The sequence below is a fragment of the Salmo trutta genome, chromosome 7 (assembly GCF_901001165.1).
Source record: "Salmo trutta chromosome 7, fSalTru1.1, whole genome shotgun sequence".
In the NCBI taxonomy this organism is placed as follows: Eukaryota; Metazoa; Chordata; class Actinopteri; order Salmoniformes; family Salmonidae; genus Salmo; species Salmo trutta.
In genome coordinates, this window is record NC_042963.1 from 57,745,509 (window position 1) to 57,763,125 (window position 17,617).

Genomic DNA, 17,617 nt, shown 5'->3' on the forward strand with positions numbered 1-17,617 from the left:
TCTATTCTATCCTATTCTATTCTATTCCATTCTATCCTATTCCATTCTATTCCATTCTATTCTATTCTATCCTATTCCATTCTATTCCATTCTATTCCATTCTATTCTATTCTATTCTATTCCATTCTATTCTATTCTATCCTATTCTATTCTATTCTATTCTATTCTATTCCATTCTATCCTATTCCATTCTATTCCATTCTATTCTATTCCATTCTATTCCATTCTATTCTATTCTATCCTATTCTATTCAACCCTATTCTATTCTATTCTATTCTATCCTGTCGACTGTAATCCATGGCGTCCCTATCAAGAGTCTCTCGATTGATCATTTATTCTCAAGGTCACTGGGTTTGAAAGAATCGTCACGATGATGCTGTGTGCCTTCCCTCCGCCCCTTCCCCCCATTCTTCTACGAGGCTACACGCACAGTGTTGCAGTCACTGGAAATGTACCGTCGAGTTGTAAATGTAATTCCCTGGACCTGCCACTAGAGGACAGAGATCCTTGTTTTTCCTTTCCTTTATGTGTCGTTTCCATAATCACCAACCACCCCCCCTTTCTCTTCCCCCCTCCTGCCTCCGTTGCTCCCCCCTTCTCTCCCGACTCTACCTCACCTCCAAGGGACGCAAACGCTAGTAACAAACCAGCAGGTTAGCAAGCAGACTGTCAAGCGACAAAGACACGAGAGGGAAAAGCTATTTTAACCCCAGATATTATCTATCTGAAATAACGGAAACTGCACAACACGGTATGTGAATAGTGGTATAGAAGTATTTCTGACATAGCATTGTCTTTATATGGATAACGGAGAAATAATAGCATTTGTGATATAGTAGCCTGCCCTAATTTACCCTACCTGAGAAATATAGATGCATATTGACTTTGAAGAATCAAAAACAAAAAAAATAATGTAGTGAGTAACATTTATGTTATTTTGTGGCAATCTCTTCCTCTCAGTAAAGAGCAAATCATTTCCCGTTATGTGCCGAGATATGATTGTGATGTGACTTGAATAGCCTTTGATTTGACGTTAGGCCATATGGAACATGATTGAAGTAACAGTATACCGGTAGCCTATCAATTAAATAGCGGATGTTCATTGCGGCTCTTTGCCGCCTCTCCCATCACGCTATAGCTGTGGGGTTGTAAATAACGTCGGCTACAATGGGCCGACCGATCGGACATCCAGTGCCTCTGGTTGTAGCCGTGAGGACACGGATTTGCACGGGGAAATGGCTGATTTGGTGTAAATGTTAACTTGGTAGCTCCGACCGGGTCGAGATGTGTTTTTATCCCCGGGTTAGCGGTTCAGCCGGGGGGTGGGGGGGTATGAAGGTCCCCCCCAGACCAGGCTGTGTCTGGTTTAGAGGGTGGGCGTGACGATTGTCGTGACCGCCTGAAGTTAACGTCAGATACCGGTGTGTTTGTGTGTGCGAATGGGAGAGAAGGAGAGCGTGTGAGTAGAGGATATTGCAACTCAAATTGCGACAGTTATGATCATCCGTAATTGCGTGTGTGTGTGTAGTGTGTGTGTGTGTGTGTAGTGTGTGTGTGTGTGTGTGTGTGTGTGTGTGTGTGTGTGTAGTGTGTGTGTGTGTAGTGTGTGTGTGTGTGTGTGTAGTGTGTGTGTGTAGTGTGTGTAGTGTGTGTGTGTGTGTGTGTGTGTGTGTGTGTGTGTGTGTGTGTGTGTGTGTGTGTGTGTGTGTGTGTGTGTGTGTGTAGTGTGTGTGTGTGTGTGTGTGTGTGTAGTGTGACCTTTGGCTTATTATCCATTTTGCTACATTCAAGACTTGTACAGCCTTCCCTGTGGCTCAGCTGGTAGAGCATGGTGTGTGCAACGCCAGGGTTGTCGGTTTGATTCCCACGAGGGACCAGTACAAAAAAATGCATGAAATGAAATGTAAACATTCACTACTGTAAGTTGCTCTGGATAAGAGTGTCTGCTAAATTACTAAAATGTAAAATGTTGTAGCACGATTTGAATTCTAGCATGTCAGACACTGCAGGACCGTAGGATGTTGCAAGACAGTACCAGTCATGTGGTTGACCGTTCTATTGCAGCTGCGAAATGATTTGAGTCCTGTCCTTGGACTGATAACCTATGATATCCATGCCTTTGAACACAGCAGGTAGCGGCTCATTATAATTGGCTGGAACCCGAGTTAATGGAATGGTGTCTAACACATGGAAACCATGTGTTAGAAGTGCTGGATGCCATTTAATTTATTAAATTCCAGTCATTACTATGAGCCCGTCCTCCACAATTACCGGTCGCCTTTGATGAATGGAAAGAAAGATGTCTATCTGTTAGGGTTGGTAATGTCAAATCTAATTTTATTAGTTACGTGCTGAATACAACAGGTGTAGAACCTCACAGTGAAATGCTGAATACAACAGGTGTAGTAGACCTCACAGTGAAATGCTGAATACAACAGGTGTAGAACCTCACAGTGAAATGCTGAATACAACAGGTGTAGTAGACCTCATAGTGAAATGCTGAATACAACAGGTGTAGTAGACCTCACAGTGAAATGCTGAATACAACAGGTGTAGTAGACCTCACAGTGAAATGCTGAATACAGCAGGTGTAGTAGACCTCACAGTGAAATGCTGAATACAACAGGTGTAGTAGACCTTACAGTGAAATGCTGAATACAACAGGTGTAGTAGACCTCACAGTGAAATGCTGACTACAACAGGTGTAGACCTCACAGTGAAATGTTGAATACAACAGGTGTAGTAGACCTTACAGTGAAATGCTGAATACAACAGGTGTAGTAGACCTTACAGTGAAATGCTGAATACAACAGGTGTAGTAGACCTCACAGTGAAATGCTGAATACAACAGGTGTAGACCTTACAGTGAAATGCTGAATACAACAAGCCCCCTAACCAACAATGCAGTTTAAAAAATACAAATAAGAAATAAAAGTCGCAAGTAATTAAAGAGCAGCAGTAAAATAACAATAGTGTGATTATATACAGGGGGTACCGGTACAGAGTCAATGTGGAGGCTATATACAGGGTATTACGGTACAGAGTCAATGTGGAGGCTATATACAGGGTGTTACGGTACAGAGTCAATGTGGAGGCTATATACAGGGGGTACCGGTACAGAGTCAATGTGGAGGCTATGTACAGGGGGTACCGGTACAGAGTCAATGTGGAGGCTATATACAGGGTGTTACGGTACAGAGTCAATGTGGAGGCTATATACAGGGTGTTACGGTACAGAGTCAATGTGGAGGCTATATACAGGGTATTACGGTACAGAGTCAATGTGGAGACTATATACAGGGTATTACGGTACAGAGTCAATGTGGAGGCTATATACAGGGGGTACCGGTACAGAGTCAATGTGGAGACTATATACAGGGGGTACCGGTACAGAGTCAATGTGGAGGCTATATACAGGGTGTTACGGTACAGAGTCAATGTGGAGGCTATATACAGGGGGTACCGGTACAGAGTCAATGTGGAGACTATATACAGGGGGTACCGGTACAGAGTCAATGTGGAGGCTATATACAGGGTGTTACGGTACAGAGTCAATGTGGAGGCTATATACAGGGGGTACCGGTACAGAGTCAATGTGGAGGCTATATACAGGGGTACCGGTACAGAGTCAATGTGGAGGCTATATACAGGGTGTTACGGTACAGAGTCAATGTGGAGGCTATATACAGGGGGTACCGGTACAGAGTCAATGTGGAGGCTATATACAGGGGGTACCGGTACAGAGTCAATGTGGAGGCTATATACAGGGTATTACGGTACAGAGTCAATGTGGAGGCTATATACAGGGTGTTACGGTACAGAGTCAATGTGGAGGCTATATACAGGGGGTACCGGTACAGAGTCAATGTGGAGGCTATGTACAGGGGGTACCGGTACAGAGTCAATGTGGAGGCTATATACAGGGTGTTACGGTACAGAGTCAATGTGGAGGCTATATACAGGGTGTTACGGTACAGAGTCAATGTGGAGGCTATATACAGGGTATTACGGTACAGAGTCAATGTGGAGACTATATACAGGGTATTACGGTACAGAGTCAATGTGGAGGCTATATACAGGGGGTACCGGTACAGAGTCAATGTGGAGACTATATACAGGGGGTACCGGTACAGAGTCAATGTGGAGGCTATATACAGGGTGTTACGGTACAGAGTCAATGTGGAGGCTATATACAGGGGGTACCGGTACAGAGTCAATGTGGAGACTATATACAGGGGGTACCGGTACAGAGTCAATGTGGAGGCTATATACAGGGTGTTACGGTACAGAGTCAATGTGGAGGCTATATACAGGGGGTACCGGTACAGAGTCAATGTGGAGGCTATATACAGGGGTACCGGTACAGAGTCAATGTGGAGGCTATATACAGGGTGTTACGGTACAGAGTCAATGTGGAGGCTATATACAGGGGGTACCGGTACAGAGTCAATGTGGAGGCTATATACAGGGTGTTACGGTACAGAGTCAGTGTGGAGGCTATATACAGGGTATTACGGTACAGAGTCAATGTGGAGGCTATATACAGGGGGTACCGGTACAGAGTCAATGTGGAGGCTATATACAGGGTATTACGGTACAGAGTCAATGTGGAGGCTATATACAGGGGGTACCGGTACAGAGTCAATGTGGAGGCTATATACAGGGGGTACCGGTACAGAGTCAATGTGGAGGCTATATACAGGGGGTACCGGTACAGAGTCAATGTGGAGGCTATATACAGGGAGTACCGGTACAGAGTCAATGTGGAGGCTATATACAGGGAGTACCGGTACAGAGTCAATGTGGAGGCTATATACAGGGAGTACCGGTACAGAGTCAATGTGGAGGCTATATACAGGGGGTACCGTTACAGAGTCAATGTGGAGGCTATATACAGGGGGTACCGGTACAGAGTCAATGTGGAGGCTATATACAGGGGGTACTGGTACAGAGTCTAAGTGGAGGCTATATACAGAGGGTACCGGTACCGAGTCAATGTGGAGGCTATATACAGGGGGTACCGGTACAGAGTCAATGTGGAGGCTATATACAGGGGGTACCGGTACAGAGTCAATGTGGAGACTATATACAGGGGGTACCGGTACAGAGTCAATGTGGAGGCTATATACAGGGTGTTACGGTACAGAGTCAATGTGGAGGCTATATACAGGGGGTACCGGTACAGAGTCAATGTGGAGGCTATATACAGGGGTACCGGTACAGAGTCAATGTGGAGGCTATATACAGGGTGTTACGGTACAGAGTCAATGTGGAGGCTATATACAGGGGGTACCGGTACAGAGTCAATGTGGAGGCTATATACAGGGTGTTACGGTACAGAATCAATGTGGAGGCTATATACAGGGGGTACCGGTACAGAGTCAATGTGGGGGCTATATACAGGGCGTACCGGTACAGAGTCAATGTGGAGGCTATATACAGGGGGTACCGGTACAGAGTCAATGTGGAGGCTATATACAGGGGGTACCGGTACAGAGTCAGTGTGGAGGCTATATACAGGGGGTACCGGTAGAGTCAATGTGGAGGCTATATACAGGGGGTACCGGTACAGAGTCAATGTGGAGGCTATATACAGGGGGTACCGGTACAGAGTCAATGTGGAGGCTATATACAGGGAGTACCGGTACAGAGTCAATGTGGAGGCTATATACAGGGAGTACCGGTACAGAGTCAATGTGGAGGCTATATACAGGGGGTACCGGTACAGAGTCAATGTGGAAGCTATATACAGGGGGTACCGGTACAGAGTCAATGTGGAGGCTATATACAGGGGGTACCGGTACAGAGTCAATGTGGAGGCTATATACAGGGGGTACCGGTACAGAGCCAATGTGGAGGCTATATACAGGGGTTACCGGTACAGAGTCAATGTGGAGGCTATATACAGGGGGTTACCGGTACAGAGTCAATGTGGAGGCTATATACAGGGGGTACCGGCACCGAGTCAATGTGGAGGCTATATACAGGGGGTACCGGTACAGAGTCAATGTGGAGGCTATATACAGGGGGTACCGGTACAGAGTCAATGTGGAGGCTATATACAGGGGGTACCGGTACAGAGTCAATGTGGAGGCTATATACAGGGGGTACCGGTACCGAGTCAATGTGGAGGCTATATACAGGGGGTACTGGTACAGAGTCAATGTGGAGGCTATATACAGGGGGTACCGGTACAGAGTCAATGGTGCTCCGGTACCACTTGCTATGCGGTCGTAGAGAGAACAGTCTATGACTAAGGTGGGTGGAGTCTTTGACAATTTTTGGGCCTTCCTCTCACACCGCCTGGTATAGAGGTCCTGGATGGCAGGAAGCTTTGCCCCAGTGATGTACTGGGCCGTACGCACTACCCTCTGTAATGCCTTGCGGTCGTAGGTCGAGCAGTTGCTGTACCAGACAGTGATGCAACCCGTCAGGATGCTCTCGATGGAGAAACTGTAGAACCTTTTGAGGATCTGAGGACCCATGCCAAATCTTTTCAGTCTCCTAAGGGGGAATAGGTTTCGTTGTGGACCATGTGCGTTTGTTGGTGATGTGGACACCAAGGAACTTGAAGCTCTCAACCTGCTCCACTACAGCCCCGTCGATGAGAATGGGGTGTGCTCGGTCCTCTTTTTCCTGTAGTCCACAATCATCTCCTTAGTCTTGATCACATTGAGGGAGAGGTTGTTGTCCTGGCACCACACAGCCAGGTCTCTGACCTCCCTATAGGCTGTCTCATTGTTGTCGGTGATCAGGCCTACCACTGTTGTCATCGGCAAACTTAATGATGGTGTTGGAGTCGTACCTGTCCGTGCAGTCATGAGTGAACAGGGAGTACAGGAGGGGACTGAGCACGCACCCCTGAGGGGCTCCCGTGTTGAGGATCAGTGTGGCGGATGTGTTGTTGCCTACCCTCACCACCTGGGGGTGGCCTGTCAGGAAGTCCAGGATCTAGTTGCAGAGGGAGGTGTTCAGTCCCAGGGTCCTTAGCTTATTGATGAGCTTCATGGGCACTATGGTGTTGAACGCTGAGCTGTAGTCAATGAATAGCATTCTCACGTAGGTGTTCCTTGTGTCCAGGTGGGAAAGGGCAGTGTGGAGTGCGATTGAATTGGGTCATCTGTGGATCTGTTGGGGCGGTATGCGAATTGGAGTGGGTCGAGGGTTTCTGGGATGACGGTGTTGATGTGAGCCATGACCAGCCACTCCAAGCACTTCATGGCTATGTGAGTGTCGATGTGAGTGCTACAGGGTGAGCGTTTTCCTGTTTGCTAATGTTGGAATACAGCTCATTGAGTGCTGTCTACTAACAGCTACTAAAATACAGATAAAAACTCTCTAGGTAGATAGTGTGGTCTACAGCTTATCATGAGATACTCTTCGTCAGGCGAGCAAAACCTTGAGACTTCCTTAGATATCGTGCACCAGCTGTTATTTACAAAAATACATAGACCACCACGCTATGTCTTACCAGACGCCACTGTTCTATCCTTCCAAAACAGAGTATAACCAGCCAGCTGTATGTTGACAATGTCGTCATTCAGCCACGACGCTGTGAAGCATAAGATGTTACAGTTTTGAATGTCCCGTTAATCTTCCGCGTAGGTCATGGATTTTATTTTCCAAAGATTTGCACGTTTGTGGAAGGTAGTGGGGGTTTATTCAATCGCCTACGAATTCTCAGAAGGCAGCCCGCCCGCCGGCCCCTTTTTCTCTGCCTTCCTAAATGACAGGGATCTGGATGTGTTCCCGGGAGTATGTCATTCACGTCGGGCTCGTCAGACTCGTTAAAGAAAAATAGTTCTGCCAGATCGTGGTGAGGAATCGCTGTTCTGATGTCCAAAAGCTATGTTCGGTCATAAGAGATGGTAGCGGCAACATTATGTACAAAATAAATAAGTAAATAAAGTAAATAGTAAATAGTAAAAAAAAGTAAAAGTAAATAAGTAAAAAAATAAGTTGATGAACAACCATACAGACACCCTCTGCCAGGGCTATTCAACTACAGTTGAAGTCGGGAGTTTACATACACCTTAGCCAAACACATTTAAACTCAGTTTTTCACAATTCCTGACATTTAATCCTAGTAAAAATTCCCTGTCTTAGGTCAGTTAGGATCACCACTTTATTTTAAGAATGTGAAATGTCAGAATAATAGTAGAGAGAATTATTTATTTCAGCTTTTATTACTTTCATCACATTCCCAGTGGGTCAAAAGTTTACATACACTCAATTAGTATTTGGTAGCATTGCCTTTAAATTGTTTAACTTGGGCCCAGTTAAATAAGTTGGGTGAATTTTGGCCCATTCCTCCTGACAGAGCTGGTGTAACTGAGTCAGGTTTGTAGGCCTCCTTGCTCGCACACGCTTTTTCAGTTCTGCCCACACATTTTCTATAGGTTTGAGGTCAGGGCTTTGTGATGGCCACTCCAATACCTTGACTTTGTTGTCCTTAAGCCATTTTGCCACAACTTTGGAAGTATGCTTATGGTCATTGTTCATTTGGAAGACCCATTTGTGACCAAGCTTTAACTTCCTAACTGATGTCTTAAGATGTTGCTTCAATATATCCACATAATTTTCCCTGCCTCATGATGCCATCTATTTTGTGAAGTGCACCAATCCCTCCTGCAGCAAAGCACCCCCACAACATGATGCTGCCACCCCCGTGCTTCACGGTTGGGATGGTGTTCTTCGGCTTGCGAGCATCCCCCTTTTTCCTCCAAACATAACGATGGTCATTATGGCCAAACAGTTATATTTTTGTTCCATCAGACCAGAGGATATTTCTCCAAAAAGTACGATCTTTGTCCCCATATCTCCAGAAGATAGAACGCATCTCCTTCCTGAGTGGTATGACGGCTGCGTGGTCCCATGGTGTTTATACTTGCGTACTATTGTTTGTACAGATGAACGTGGTACCTTCAGACATTTGGAAATTGCTCCCAAGGATGAACCAGACTTGTGGAGGTCTACAATTTTTTTTCTGAGATCTTGGCTGATTTCTTTAGATTTTCCCATGATGTCAAGCAAAGAGGCACTGAGTTTGAAGGTAGGCCTTGAAATACATCCACAGGTGCACCTCCAATTGACTCAAATGATGTCAATTGGCCTATCAGAAGCTTCTAAAAGCATGACATAATTTTCTGGAATTTTCCAAGCTGTTTAAAAGCAGTCAACTTAGTGTATGTAAACTTCTGACCCACTGGAATTGTGATACAGTGAATTATAAGTGAAATAATCTGTCTGTAAACAATTGTTGGAAAAATTACTTGTGTCAAGCACAAAGTAGATGTCCTAACCGACTTTTCAAAACTATAGTTTGTTAACAAGAAATTTGTGGAGTGGTTGAAAAACGAGTTTTAATGACTCCAACCTAAGTGTATGTAAACTTCCGACTTCAACTGTAGATTCAGAAGTTCAACTGCTCAACCAACATGAGTCGAGTTGCAACCAAATTGTTTTTTGAATCATTGCAAAGGAAAAGGCACATAGCTGGCTCACTATTTAAAAAAAGAAGTTATTTAAACAACTATTAAAAGCTTTTTAAGTCATCTGAAAACTAAGCATCTCAATAAATAAGACAAAGGTATGTCAAATCAGGTAATGCCACATTCCAGTCTGAAGGAAACTTTGAATTCTTTTCCCTCAGTCATTAGGTGGGTTTTTTGTCAGAAGGCTTGTTCCTGTTCCTGAGAGTTGTTCAGGAATGAGGTCATAATATTTTGTAAATAAAAACGAATAAAACTATAGACAACCCCATTATAGACACTATAGACGACCCCACTATAGACAACCCCACTATAGACACTACAGACACTATAGACAACCCCACTATAGACAACCCCACTATAGACACTACAGACACTATAGACAACCCCACTATAGACAACCCCACTATAGACAACCCCACTATAGACACTATAGACACTATAGACACAATAGACACTATAGACACTATAGACACTATAGACAACCCCACTATAGACAACCCCACTATAGACACTACAGACACTATAGACACTATAGACACTATAGACACTATAGACACTATAGACAACCCCACTATAGACACTATAGACACTATAGACACTATAGACACTATAGACACTATAGACAACCCCACTATAGACACTATAGACACTATAGACACTATAGACACTATAGACACTATAGACAACCCCACTATAGACACTATAGACACTATAGACACTATAGACACTATAGACAACCCCACTATAGACACTATAGACACTATAGACAACCCCACTATAGACACTATAGACACTATAGACACTATAGACACTATAGACAACCCCACTATAGACAACCCCACTATAGACAACCCCACTATAGACACTACAGACTCTATAGACAACCCCACTATAGACACAATAGACACTATAGACACTATAGACAACCCCTCTATAGACACTATAGACACTATCGACACTATAGACACTATAGACACTATAGACAACCCCACTATAGACACTATAGACACTATAGACAACCCCACTATAGACACTATAGACACTATAGACACTATAGACACTATAGACAACCCCACTATAGACACTATAGACACTATAGACACTATCGACACTATAGACAACCCCACTATAGACACTATAGACAACCCCACTATAGACAACCCCACTATAGACACTATAGACACTATAGACAACCCCACTATAGACACTATAGACAACCCCACTATAGATACTATAGACAACCCCACTATAGACACTATAGACACTATAGACAACCCCACTATAGACACTATAGACACTATAGACACTATAGACAACCCCACTATAGACACTATAGACACTATAGACACTATAGACAACCCCACTATAGACACTATAGACACTATAGACAACCCCACTATAGACACTATAGACACTATAGACACTATAGACACTATAGACACTATCGACACTATAGACACTATAGACACTATAGACAACCCCACTATAGACACTATAGACACTATAGACAACCCCACTATAGACACTATAGACACTATAGACAACCCCACTATAGACACTATAGACACTATAGACAACCCCTCTATAGACAACCCCACTATAGACACTATGGACACTATAGACACTATAGACACTATAGACACTATAGACAACCCCACTAATACTTGTCATTTTGTCAGTTGGATTTGGGGGGGGGATAATTTTATGTTGCAGTTATTTAAATTAATGTTCAGAATTTATCAAAAGGCCAGTATAAATGAATAAAGAGGCCGGATCTGTCCCGCAGACCGTCAGTTGAATAGCCCTGCCCTATGCCTTAGTTTGAATGGAAAGATGTCTATGCCTTTCAGTCATGTGATTAGGCCTCGCTTAGCCCTACAGTCAATGGAGAATCGTCCACTACCATCTGTCTGTTTGTAATAGCCTGGGTGTTTTTTGTTGTTGTTTGTTGCCAAATGCATTTTTTGCGCATATATTCCTAATATAGGTTATGTAGGCCATTATCACGACTCAGGATATGACCCAGACACAGGAAGTGGATAGTGCAGTTCTCAGTAGTTTACACGGGGCCAAAGGGCAGGTTGAGGACAGGCAGAGGTTCGTAATCAGGTCAGAGTCAGGCAGGGACAGGACGGCAGGGGCAGACTGAGAGGTCAGAGGAGGACGAACTGTCAACAGACATACAGAGAAAACAGGTATAAATACACAGGGGATAATGGGGAAGATGGGCGACACCTGGACGGGTGGGGGGGGGGGGGTGTAGATAAGCACAAAGACTGTTTGAAACCGATCAGGGTGTGACACTTATAGCCCAATCTATGAATATAACACCCTCACGACAATCAGTAGGCTGTTGAATCTGTAAGTTGCCTAGTGCCTTTTTTACAATCCGTAGGAATGAGGAGCAACTCTGCAGAAGGCGTAGGCTACGTTTGATAACGGGTGCTATCTCACTCTCTGGCTGGAAGATAAATGGATGTGTTGCTGGCCAGTGAGAGGAGACATCCGAAGGCCACACGTTGTCTAGTAGAACAGAAAAATACAACAAAAGTCCACACAGGCATTTATTTGTTACTCAAAGTAGGCGATCCATCTCAATCCTATCTTCAAACACTGAGAAAATGCTAAATGCTGCTGTCTGTAAGACTGACACAGAATGATGCTTGTAGAAATAGAATGTCCTTCTCGTGTAGTCTTGATAGGTCTACGTAGCTATCAGTTCAGATGTTAGAGAGAGAGAGAGGCGGAGAGAGAGAGGCGGAGAGAGAGAGAGAGAGGCAAAGAGAAAGAGGCAAGGAGAGAGAGAGGCAAAGAGAGAGGCAAGGAGAGAGAGAGGCAAAGAGAGAGAGCGAGAGAGAGAGAGGGGCAAAGAGAAAGAGGCAAGGAGAGAGGTAAAGAGAGAGGCAAGGAGAGAGAGAGAGAGAGAGAGAGAGGCAAAGAGAGAGAGGCAGGGAGGGAGAGAGAGAGACAAGGAGAGCGAGAGAGAGGCAAAGAGAAAGAGGCAGGGAGGGAGAGAGAGAGGCAAGGAGAGCGAGAGAGAGGCAAAGAGAAAGAGGCAAGGAGAGCGAGAGAGAGGCAAAGAGAAAGAGGCAGGGAGGGAGAGAGGTAAAGAGAGAGGCAAGGAGAGAGAGGCAAGGAGAGAGAGAGGCAAAGAGAGAGGCAAGGAGAGAGAGAGGCAAAGAGAGAGGCAAGGAGAGAGAGAGGCAAAGAGAGAGAGAGAGAGAGGCAAAGAGAGAGAGGCAGGGAGGGAGAGAGAGAGGCAAGGAGAGAGAGAGAGGCAAAGAGAGAGGCAAGGAGAGAGAGAGGCAAAGAGAGAGAGAGAGAGGCAAAGAGAGAGAGGCAAGGAGAGAGAGAGAGGCAAAGAGAAAGATAGAGAGCGAGAGAAATGCAGACATAGAGAGAGAGAGACCACAAGAAAACAACTCTAGACACAATGGAACACAAAGCTTTTACTATCCCATCCTGGATACACAAGGTCTGAGCTCATCTGCCTTTGGCCTAAAGAGCAGGAACATTTGAAATCCTACAGATATTGTCATCCTATAAGAAACATGGTGTAGAGGAAATGGACTTACTGGTATCCCTCTAGGTTACAGAGAGCTGGTAGTCCACCATCCACCAAACTACCAGGTGTGAAACAGGGAAGGGACTCAGGGGGTATGTTAATTTGGTATAGAGCAGACCTAACCCACTCTATTAAATTAATCAAAACAGGAACATTTTACATTTGGCTTGAAATTCAAAAGGAAATGATCTCAACAGAGAGAAATGTCCTCCTGTGTGCTACCTATATCCCCCCACTAGATTCCCCATACTTTAATGAAGACAGCTTCTCCATCCTACCTATATCCCCCCACTAGAATCCCCATACTTTAATGAAAACAGCTTCTCCATCCTGGAGGGGGAAATCAATCATTACCAGGCCCAGGGACATGTACTAGTCTGTGGTGACCTAAATGCCAGAACTGGACAAGAACCTGACACCCTCAGCACACAGGGGGACAAACACCTACCTGGAGGTGACAGTATTCCCTCCCAATTATGCCCCTTAGACACAACTATGACAAAACAACTATCAAAATGGGTCATAACTCCTGCAGCTCTGTCGCTTGCTGGGTCTGTACATAGTTAATGGTAGGCTTTGAGGAGACTCCTATGGTAGGTACACCTATAGCTCATCCCTTGGAAGTAGTACTGTAGATGACTTTATCACTGACCTCAACCCAGAGTCTCTCAGAGCGTTCACAGTCACACCACTATCACAGCAAAACCACAGTCTACTGGAACAGAGCAATACTCAATCATGAAGCATCAAAGCCAAAGGAAGTGAACAATATTAAGAAATGCTATAGATGGAAGGAAAGTAGTGTGGAAACCTACCAAAAAACAATTAGACAACAACACATTCAATCCCTTTTAGACAACTTTCTGGACAAAACATTTCACTGTAATAGTGAAGGTGTAAACTTGGCAGTAGAAAGACTAAACTGTATATTTGACCTTTCAGCTTCCCTATCAAATCAAAATGTTTAAAGCAGACAACCTAAGAAAATTAACAACAATGAGAAATGGTTTGATGAAGAATGTAAAAACCTAAGAAAGAAATTGAGAAACCTGTCCAACCAAAAAAACCCAGGAAACATGAGTCTACTTCTTCACTATGGTGAATCACTAAAACAATACAGAAATACACTACAGAGGAAGAAGGAACAGCACGTCAGAAATCAACTCAATGTAAATGAAGAATCCATAGAATCTAACCATTTCTGGGAAAATTGGAAAACACTAAACAAACAACAACACGGAGAGTTATCTATCCAAAATGGAGATGTGTGGATAAACCACTTCTCCAATCTTTTAGGCTGTATAACAAAGAACAAACAGCAAAAACATTTACATGACCAAATATGAGACTCTGCATGCAGAATTTTGAACAAAAACATGCCCTGTGTACAACCTAAAACACCAAATAATGCATGCAGAGCAGAATTAGGCCGATACCCGCTAATTATCAACATCCAGAAAAGGAAGCGATTCTCAAACCTTCCAAAATCCTAAAAGGAAGCGATTCTCAAACTTTCCATAACAAAGCCATCACCTAAAGAGAGATGAACCTGGAGAAGAGTCCCCTTAGCAAGCTGGTCCTGGGGCCCTGTTCACCAACACAAACAGACCCCACCGAGCCCCAGAACAGCAACATAATTAGACCCAACCAAATCATGAGAAAACAAAAAGATAATTACTTGGAATTGGAAAGAATGAACAAAAAACAGAGGAAACTAGAATGCTATTTGGCCCTAAACAGAGAGTACACAGTGGCAGAATACCTGACCACTGTGACTGACCCAAAGTTAAGGAAAGCTTTGAGGCCGACCTGGCTCTCAAGAGAAGACAGGCTCGGTGCAACACTGCCCACAACATGAGGTGGAAACTGAGCTGCACTTCCTAACCTCCTGACAAATGTATGACCATATTAGAGACGCATATTTCCCTCAGATTACACAGACTCACAAAGAATTCGAAAACAAATCCAATTTTGATAAACTCCCATATCTACTGGGTGAAATACCACAGTGTGACATCACAGCAGCAAGATTTGTGACCTGTTGCCACAGGAAAAGGGCAACCAGTGAAGAACAAACACTATTGTTTATTTATTTTCCCTTTTGTACTTTAACTATTTGCACATCGTTATAACACGGTACTTAGCCTAGAGAGAGAGGAAGAGAGGTAGAGAGAGAGAGGAAGAGAGAGAGAGAGAGAGAGAGAGAGAGAGAGAGGGTGAGAAAGAAGCAGAGTGAGAGATAAAGACAGAGAGAAGGGAGAGGCAGACAGAGAGAAGGGAGAGGCAGACAGAGAGAAGGGAGAGGCAGACAGAGAGAAGGGAGAGGCAGACAGAGAGAAGGGAGAGGCAGACAGAGAAAAGGGAGAGGCAGACAGAGAGAAGGGAGAGGCAGACAAAGGGAAGGGAGAGGCAGACAGAGAAAAGGGAGAGGCAGACAGAGAGAAGGGAGAGGAAGACAGAGAAAAGGGAGAGGCAGACAGAGAGAAGGGAGAGGCAGACAGAGAAAAGGGAGAGGAAGACAAAAGGGAGAGGCAGACAGAGAGAAGGGAGAGGCAGACAGAGAAAAGGGAGAGGCAGACAGAGAGAAGGGAGAGGCAGCAGACAGAGAGATGGGAGAGGCAGCAGACAGAGATATGGGAGAGGCAGACAGAGGGAAGGGAGAGGCAGACAGAGAGAAGAGAGAGGCAGCAGACAGAGAGAAGGGAGAGGCAGCAGACAGAGAGAAGGGAGAGGCAGACAGAGAGAAGGGAGAGGCAGCAGACAGAGAGAAGGGAGAGGCAGACAGAGAGAAGGGAGAGGCAGCAGACAGAGAGAAGGGAGAGGCAGCAGACAGAGAGAAGGGAGAGGCAGACAGAGGGAAAGGAGAGGCAGCAGACAGAGATATGGGAGAGGCAGACAGAGAGAAGGGAGAGGCAGTAGACAGAGAGAAGGGAGAGGCAGACAGAGAGAAGGGAGAGGCAGCAGACAGAGAGAAGGGAGACGCAGCAGACAGAGGGAAGGGAGAGATAGACAGAGAGAAGGGAGAGGCAGCAGACAGAGAGAAGGGAGAGGCAGACAGAGAGAAGGGAGAGGCAGCAGACAGAGGGAAGGGAGAGATAGACAGAGAGATGGATTGATAAATAATGAGAGAGAGAGATTAAATAAAATTCAGTGGTATTAGGTATATAACCTTTCCTTTATCAGGGAAGAGTCATCTGATGTATTTGCGACACCACAAATATGATCCTTCCTGTTGCATAATTCTTTCTAATAGTCTCCATGCCCATAATAGAATCACTCTGGTGTCTACTCCAAACCAAGTATTACTGTGACAACCACATCTTGGCTGCAGTTCTGGTGCAGGGAGTCCTTTCAAAAGAGAGACTTGATACAATGTAATGTAGAGATGGAATAGTCCTGTGAGAGACTCAGTTGGTAATGTAGAGATGGAATAGTCCTGTGAGAGACTCAGTTGGTAATGTAGAGATGGAATAGTCCTGTGAGAGACTCAGTTGGTAATGTAGAGATGGAATAGTCCTGTGAGAGACTCAGTTGGTAATGTAGAGATGGTAATAGTCCTGTGAGAGACTCAGTTGGTAATGTAGAGATGGAATAGTCCTGTGAGAGACTCAGTTGGTAATGTAGAGATGGAATAGTCCTGTGAGAGACTCAATTGGTAATGTAGAGATGGAATAGTCCTGTGAGAGACTCAGTTGGTAATGTAGAGATGGAATAGGTCAGAGAGCATTTTAGAGGCAGATTTATGATACCCCCCAGGTCAGAGAGCATTTAAGAAGCAGGTTTATGGTACCCCCCCCAGGTCAGAGAGCATTTGAGAGGCAGGTTTATGGTACCCCCCCCAGGTCAGAGAGCATTTAAGAGGCAGGTTTATGGTACCCCCCCAGGTCAGAGAGCGTTTGAGAGGCAGGTTTATGGTACCCCCCAGGTCAGAGAGCGTTTGAGAGGCAGGTTCATGATACCCCCCAAGGTCAGAGAGCGTTTGAGAGGCAGGTTTATGGTACCCCCCAGGTCAGAGAGCGTTCGAGTGGCAGGTTTATGATACCCCCCAGGTCAGAGAGCGTTTGAGAGGCAGGTTCATGATACCCCCCCAGGTCAGAGAGCGTTTGAGAGGCAGGTTCATGATACCCCCCCAGGTCAGAGAGCGTTTGCGAGGCAGGTTTATGATACCCCCCAGGTCAGAGAGCATTTAAGAGGCAGGTTTATGGTACCCCCCAGGTCAGAGAGCGTTTGAGAGGCAGGTTTACGATACCCCCCCAGGTCAGAGAGCGTTTGAGAGGCAGGTTTATGATACCACCCAGGTCAGAGAGCGTTTGAGAGGCAGGTTTATGATACCCCCCAGGTCAGAGAGCGTTTGAGAGGCAGGTTTATGATACCCCCCCAGGTCAGAGAGCGTTTGAGAGGCAGGTTTATGATACCCCCCAGGTCAGAGAGCGTTTGAGAGGCAGGTTTATGGTACCCCCCAGGTCAGAGAGCGTTTGAGAGGCAGGTTCATGATACCCCCCCAGGCTCTGCTTGTGTTTGCAGTTCAGAATGTGCAGCTCAGGGTTGTGAGGTGCTG

The 17,617-nt window shown here is 45.2% G+C and overlaps 1 protein-coding gene across 1 annotated transcript in view; it reads left to right on the plus strand.

The window, feature by feature from the left end:
• The first annotated feature begins 601 nt into the window (after nucleotides 1-601).
• Nucleotides 602-17,617, plus strand: part of slc25a22a (solute carrier family 25 member 22a) — a 77,477-nt gene continuing 60,461 nt past the window's right edge. Inside the window, exon 1 of the mRNA XM_029759516.1 lies at nucleotides 602-751. The gene's annotated coding sequence lies outside the window, so the exon portion shown is untranslated. The remainder of the gene's footprint in view (nucleotides 752-17,617) is intronic.